This window comes from Alosa sapidissima, chromosome 15, assembly GCF_018492685.1.
Source record: "Alosa sapidissima isolate fAloSap1 chromosome 15, fAloSap1.pri, whole genome shotgun sequence".
Taxonomy (NCBI): domain Eukaryota; kingdom Metazoa; phylum Chordata; class Actinopteri; order Clupeiformes; family Clupeidae; genus Alosa; species Alosa sapidissima.
In genome coordinates, this window is record NC_055971.1 from 22,869,495 (window position 1) to 22,876,994 (window position 7,500).

At 47.3% G+C, this 7,500-nt stretch overlaps 1 protein-coding gene across 1 annotated transcript in view; it reads left to right on the forward strand.

Moving 5' to 3' along the window:
- The window catches only part of rap1gap2a (RAP1 GTPase activating protein 2a), a 73,999-nt gene that overhangs the window by 25,920 nt on the left and 40,579 nt on the right, over nt 1–7,500 (forward strand). The gene's annotated exons all lie outside the window — the stretch shown is intronic.

Sequence of the window (7,500 nt, forward strand, 5' to 3'; positions counted from 1 at the left end):
GTGGGTGGGTGTGTGTGTGTGTGTGTTTTCTTTACACATAGAGATGATGGCTCTACCAAGAGTTATGTGTGACCCTCAAACCCCCCAGGAAGTAATTTAAAGAGACTATAAATAATTCTAATGGGGAAGCAGTTTCTTTTCCATCGGGCTCAAACTTTTCTCATCTCGGCCGGTGATAAATAAAGTCTCGTCTCGTCTAGTTTGCTTATGAATAGCAAACTGTGCTGTCTCGCGGCTCTGCTTTGAGCAGTGCAATGTTATTACCAGCCGTCATTTACTGCGGGGCATTTCTTAAGAGTGGCTCTGTTTTTTAATAACTCTTTGGGCAGCTTTTGGTAGCTTTGGGCAGCAACACTGGCTGAAACAGAGGTCAAGGTTGATGGCCATATAGCAATACAACCAGTTCAATCATGACATAAAGAAACAGTAGTCATGTAGACAGAAAGTAGCATGAATGAACCATACTTCCTTTGAGCAACTGAACTATATATAGGTAAGTCTAGCACTTCAGCTTCAACCCCAGTGTCCAATGGTATTTGCATTACACACACCAAGGTCAAGTCAGATGTGGATGTTTTTTTTTTTTTTGGTGATGTTCAGGTCACTGCTTTCTGAATGAGAGTAACCTTATATGCTGGCCCACCATTATGGTGATGGGGACGCGTAGGCGACCTCAGGAGATGAGAAATTTGCGAGAGCAATATAGAGCTCCTGTTACAGCGCTAATGGCTGTGGGCTGAAGGGACTCTAACTTCCTTATTTGTGATTCAGCAACAGCTGTGGGAGTCTGCCATGATCGATGAGCCAGTGGACTCTCGCAGAATAAATCCTATCTGTGAATCCGCATGTCTCTGGGAACTTTGAATGATCATGATTCCCCAGTGTCTGTTCCTTGGAGGTGTGTCAGAAACACATGCGCACACACACTCACACACACACACACACACACACACACACACACACACACACACACACACACACACACACACACACACACACACACACACCTGCACAACCTCACAACACATTGTAGATTACACATGAGAGAGGCAGCTTTTGGCAATGTGACACACTCATCTAATAGAAAAACACTCATGTTTCCTCTAGTCTCTCTCCCTTTCTCTTTCTGTCTTTCACTCTTCCACTCTGTTTTTATCTGTCTTTCTGCCTTTTTTTCGGTTTCTCTAAAAAGAAACACAGTGAACCCTCCTGACATTGAGCTGTGAGTGGAGTGTGTGTGAGTGTGTGTGTGTGTGTGTGTGTGTGTGTGTGTGTGTGTGTGTGTGTGTGTGTGTGTGTGTGTGCTGTGTCTCATGAGGAGCGGTGATCCCCCTGTGAGAGGCGAGCAGGCAGGGTGAGGATAATGAGCTCGTGGCGCTGGCACAACAGAGCCCCGCTGTCAGGTGACGAGCACTCGTGTGCCACTTGGGCAGATCACCATGGTGTCAGCCCAGCGGCCCATTAGTAAAACAGAGAGCATTCTGGGAAATAGATCTCAGGAGAGAGAGAGAGAGAGAGAGAGAGAGAGAGAGAGAGAGAGAGAGAGAGAGAGGAGGGGGCAAAAAGCCCCCGCCCCCCTCTCGGATTGTCACGGACAACCCCTCTCCTCGCTCCAACCACTTCACATCGCTGTTGACAAAGGACAGCGCATACAAAACATGGCATAATGCAGAGCCCAGCGCTGCTGCGGACCTTCAGATAATGCGTGGTAAGCTCTTCCTGCCCTTTCATGGTGGGGTAGAAGCCAGCGCACACACACTTTCCTGCTCCTTCCCCCTGGATTAGCATTTACAGCCCATGAGGCTGGCTGACACTAGCGCCCCGTCCTTGGCCTGTGAGTAAGCCCAGCTCCGCCATGTCAACACTCATGCCCCCCTCCGTCCTTTATTCACTGACTGTAATAATGAGGTCAGTGATTATGTTGGAAGAGATGGACCTTCTGTGGGGCTTTGAGAAAAAAAAAACATGGGCAGCTTTATTATTTTTGATTGCTCTCGAGTGTTGCTAGGTTGTTGCCCTCTGAGAGTTGCAGAGGTGCATTGGAGGGTGTGTGGAGTGCCCCGTGACCTCACATGTTGTAGTAAAACTGTCTAGCTTTGGTGTTGTTTATTTGCAGTAAAAGATCCCCCATGAACTATCATGTTTTATTACCCTGCATAGAGCCTTGTTGGATTTCCTGTTTTTCAATAATGGTTAGAGTCACTAGAATGTGGTTGTCTCTAGAATGTGGTTGGTTGGCCAAGGTTCCATAACCAGCCATTGCAAATCTCTGTAAGCCACTATAGATAAAAGCGTCTGCAGAATACCTGAGATGCGTTCAAATTTGGCAAACTGTGGCGAACGTTTGTGGTGAACATGTTTTCTTTGAACAGTTAAATTTGAACGATTTGGTGTTAAGATTTCATTGTAACGGTAATTGCATGTTGCCTTCGTCAAACTCACGTCCAGTTCCACTGTATGTTCGCGGAGAACTACCTCCTCAGACTGTTTGCGATTGTTAGCAAACGTTCGCCAAAAATTCAAGGCAACGGAAAACTGTTTGCAAACGTTCGCAAACGTTCACATATGTTTTGCGAATTTGAATGCACCTCTGGCCTTTACCTTTGGCCTTTTGCCTAGAATTAGTTTTGTGTCATTATTCACCGGTCACTTCAGGTCAATATCTTGTGAGCTCACTTGTGGAATGGCAACTCCAAGCTACACCATTACACTGTGTTAGGGTAACATTATTAGCCTATTAAATGATGTCAGAAAGATGAAGAGCATAGAGTAGAATGCCCCATGAGCCGTACTGCTTAAAACCTCAGTCATCAGCGATCGTGTCAGCACCTCCAACAGAAAGAGAAAGAATGACAGACCGCATGGCACACCAATGACACCAATGTGTGTGTGTGTGTGTGTGACCCTTTGGCAGCAAAGTCATGTATTTAGGGTGTGTGTGTGTGTGTGTGTGTGTGTGTGTGTGTGTGTGTGTGTGTGTGTGTGTGTGTGTGTGTGTGTGTGTGTGCGTGTGTGCGCGCGCGTGCGTGTGTGTGTGCGTGCGTGTGTGTGCGACTGTGCATGCATGTTTGTGTATGTTTGTGTATGTGTGTGTGTGTGTGTGTGTATGTGTCGCATACTCTACACCCACTGGCCTTATTGTACTCTAGTACTTGTGGAGCACTCCAGGCCTGGGTCCAAACCTAAATGTTTGCCCTGTGCCGTTGCTGGTTATTTCTGGATGCAGTGTTTAGTTTGGCATTAACTCTGCCAAGGGAACACAACCCACAGTCACCTTCCCTCTGTGACTCTCTCCATACCAACCAGTGGTGTTGTGTAGACTTTGTAGTGACAGTGAAGTTAATGTATGGTTTGAAGTTCAATGTGCAATCTATATGCAGGGTTTCATAGGGGGAGTGAAATTAGACGTGTGTGTGTGGGGGGGGGGGGGGGGGGGGGGGGAGTGTGAGGGTAAGGGAGAGAGAGATACAGGCAAAGAAATAGAGACGAGCATCTCCTACAGAACAACATATTCACATTCATATTCATTCATCATTTTCATTCTGCTCATATTCGGTGTCTCGGTGAGCTCTCTACTTTGCCATGCCGTGTGAGTGTGAGACAGGAACAGTACAAATGGCTCATCATAATTCATTTAGCGCTCTAATCCCATTCACCCCCACTGGGACCCTGGCACAATGACACAGCCTTTCCTCAAGTTCGTACTGTAAACGATTGTCTGCTTGTTTTGTGTTGTGTTTGTGTGTGTCTGTATGTATGTGTGTTACTGTGCAAGGTTGTGTTAAAGGCTTAATAGGTCTACAGTTGCTGGGCAGAGGATTTAGAGAACCCCTGTAGTCTCAGTCTCATCACTTAGAAAGTGTGTATGCTTGTGAGTGTTTGTGTGTGTGTGTGTGTGTGCGTGTACGTGTATGTGTACGTGTACGTGTATGTATGCGTGTGCGTGTGCATGTGCATGTGTGTGTGCCTGTGTCTGTGCATTGTGTGAGAGAGAGAGAGAGAGAGAGAGAGAGAGAGAGAGAGAGAGAGAGACATACAGACAGTCAGACAGACAGACAGAGAGAAGGCAGGCAAGACACAGCAATGTCAGAGGTTTCTAACATTTATAACACCCCTAATCTCCCTGCCTTGAGTCAGCAACTTAATCTCCCAGATCACCCTCCCTCTCGGGTCACTCAGTCTGGCTTCAATCTGAACACTTCCTCCTGTCCACTGAACTCCCTCAACCCCAAATCCCCCATCCCCAACCCCGCCACACACCCCTCAGCACCTCCACCCAATCCTGTCACGCCTACAGCCAAGGGAAATGGTGTCCTTTGCTTTGGCAGGAAGGATCTGTTTGCCCCCCTTCTAAGTGACTGACAGCCGGGTGGAGAGAGGGGAGTCATCACCCCTCTGTATGTCTGTGCATGTGTGTGCGTGTGTGTGTGTGTGTGTGCGTGTGTGTGTGTGTGTGTGTGTGTGTGTGTGTGTGTGTGTTTGTGTGTGTATTTCTGTGTGTGTGTGTGTGTGTGTGCGTGTGTGTGTGTGTGTGTGTTTGTGTGTGTGTGTGAGAGAGAGAGAGTCTGGGCCAGCCCAGGCTATCAGATGCATCTCCCCTTTCACTGGCTGCCTGACGGCATAGGTACAGCTCCTCGTACCGTAGTGCTAATGTACTACACAGACACGCCAGTTTGATATATGATGTGTACTTTCAGGAGGAGTTTGTGACGTGTGTGTGTGTGTGTGTGTGTGTGTGTGTGTGTGTGTGTGTGAACATCATCATCATGGAAAGGGGTGAGGTCTTGTGACGAGGTGTGTGTCAAGGGAGCATGTGTGCCTACACGTGTACAAATACAGTACACACATACCCAGTCACACACATCGGTGTACTCAGTTACAACCAAGTTTGTTCATAACTGAGTGGGCATGTGTGTGGGTGTAGTTTTCACTGAACTGGGATGTGTGTGTGGCTGTGTGTGTGTGTGTGTGTGTGTGTGTGTGTGTGTGTGTGACTATGTGTATGTGCCTGTGTGTGTGCTGAACAGTGTGTGAGTGTGTGCCTGGGCTCGGTGGGGCTCAGCACTCCTCACCCTGTCTTCTCCACACCTGGAGAGCTCCATGAGGCGGTCGCTCATCTCCTCTCCTCTCCTGTCCTCTCCTCTCATCTCCTCTCCTCTCCTGTTTCTCTAATTAAGCAGCACTCCCTGGGGATGGGAGAGAGGTGGGGAGGTGAGGGGCTAGGACTTGTTTGTTCCTCTCATTCCTACCTGCCACTTCCCAGCTGACGAGGGCGGAGGTGTGTGTGTGTGTGTGTGTGTGTGTGTGTGTGTGTGTGTGTGTGTGTGTTCCCTGGGGCCCAACTACTGCTTACCTCCATCCGTCAGTGATGACACACTTGATTAATGATGCCCACATACAGTATGCCACGTCGCAGTTGTTTCTAGTTTGAATCTGAACCATTAAGTCTCTAAGGACTAGCAGTGACATGGACATGGACATGGGTGGGCATGGGTGGAAGTGTGCATACACAACAATGATGACACAATGCGTAATGCCGCCCACATGTGCCACATCGCTCTAGAGTTACGTTTGAATATGAACCAGTGTGTCTTCATGGATTAAGGGCTGTTTTAGAGTACACAAGCTACGTGAACGCATTGAGCTGCACAAGGAAGGTTTAGTACACAACGCAAACACGAGTGCCATGTCATGGCCTCACACACCCCACAAATCCTTTTGCCCGTCCATGTATTGTAGCTGTCTGTATTGCTTGAAGCTGTTGTGTGGATAGTATTCCTGTTGACCCTCTATTTTCTTGTCTTGATTGCATTGTTGATGTGATCTGTGACCTGTCTGTATGTCTGTACATCTTCGTCCTTTATGTGCTACAGAACAGCAACCTGCTGTAAACCAGTTTTTAATTGAGTCCGGCCCGTTTAACTGTAACTGCTTTGTTACTTTTAATCCTTTTCTGTATAATAAATTAAATTAAATTAAATGAATGCGTTTTTCTACTGGGGGCACATTGTTCGCCTAGTTTACGTAGACTATGGGAGGGCCCTTCAATACGTGCGTGAGCCTTGCATTGTCAGCTGTGTCTGCGTACCTTTCATAGACTATGAAGCAACCCTAATTAGTGGACATGGACATTGCTGGACTGAACAATGTTTGCATATGGAGACACATGGGTGGTAGTCTGATGCAAACATTCCTTCTGTTCTGAATATGTAACCTTGGACAACAAGGGAGGTAATAAGGGACTGTTGTTGTTTTGACAGGAATAGCATCTTCACTCGTAAACAAACCTGCCTTGTGTTACTGGGGGAACAGGTGTCCTTTGGGTGGGATTCAGGAGAGAGGAGGGGGAGGATGGCGGTGGCATGCGTTGCCATGGCATAGCAGCAACTTGAGAATGCCGGGGAATGCAGATTCATTGAGCGGAAACACCGTTTTTTTGTTTTTTTGTTTTTGTTTTCTTGCCTCTGCCATTCACCCTAATGAATGGAGACTTTTTCAGACAAGTCATTTGCATTTGTTTGTTTGTTTGTTTGTTTGTTTTTTGGGGGGTGCAAAGTGATTGGGGGGATTTGATTACTTCCAGGGTTGAGTGGAGCCGTAAAAAAATCCCAGCGCTGTTTAACATCCATGAGTCTGCATTCCTGACGCACTAATGATCACCAGCACTGCGCCCTTGGGATCACCTTTCAGCACCACTGGGTTTTTACATGAGCGCTGTAGGAGTTCTGCTCCTCTCTATTGATTCATGTGTTTACTTATTTGTTAAAAAAAGGTGTACAAGGTCTGTTGAAATACAGATTTGACTAGTCATCGCCCGCTAACACGGGCTGACAAACATCAGCCACTCCACTGGCAGAGGTCCGACAGGATGCGGCTCGATGCGCTACTTTTACACATCGCTGCCATTGATTCCCAATGGGCCTTAGTCAGTCTGCAGTCTCACAATGAGACATGATGGATGGAGCCAGGACAAAGACAAAGGTTTGGTCAGGGGGAGGAGAAGAGGGAGGGAGGGAGAGGTGGACAGAGGTGGGGTGGGGAGGGGGAAGGAGAAGGAGAAGAAGGAGGCCCTTGTGTGTGAGCACCTGATGTCAGGTTGAAAAGTAAACATGGGGAAGATGAAAGGCTAGAAAGGCTGGAACTCCAGAAGACAGAACAGGTTAGATGAGACACTTCATAGTTGAGAGAGAGAGAGAGAGAGAGAGAGCACTCATCATTCTGCAAACATCATGAAAGAGAAAATGAGAAGGCTGAAACTGAAGGCTGAAAAAAATAGACCCACACATACACACACACACACACACACACACACACACAGCACAATTTCACTTTACTGAAGATGCGGTGTTATGAATGACGGTCTGTTTCCAAACCCTCTCATGTAAGTTGAAATGAAACTCTGAAGCCCTGAAACTCCATCGTGCTGTTAAGTCTTTGGTCTCCACTACTGCAGTCTCCAGTAATTGAAGCTTTGTAAAATGACAGAGTGGCAATGTTTGG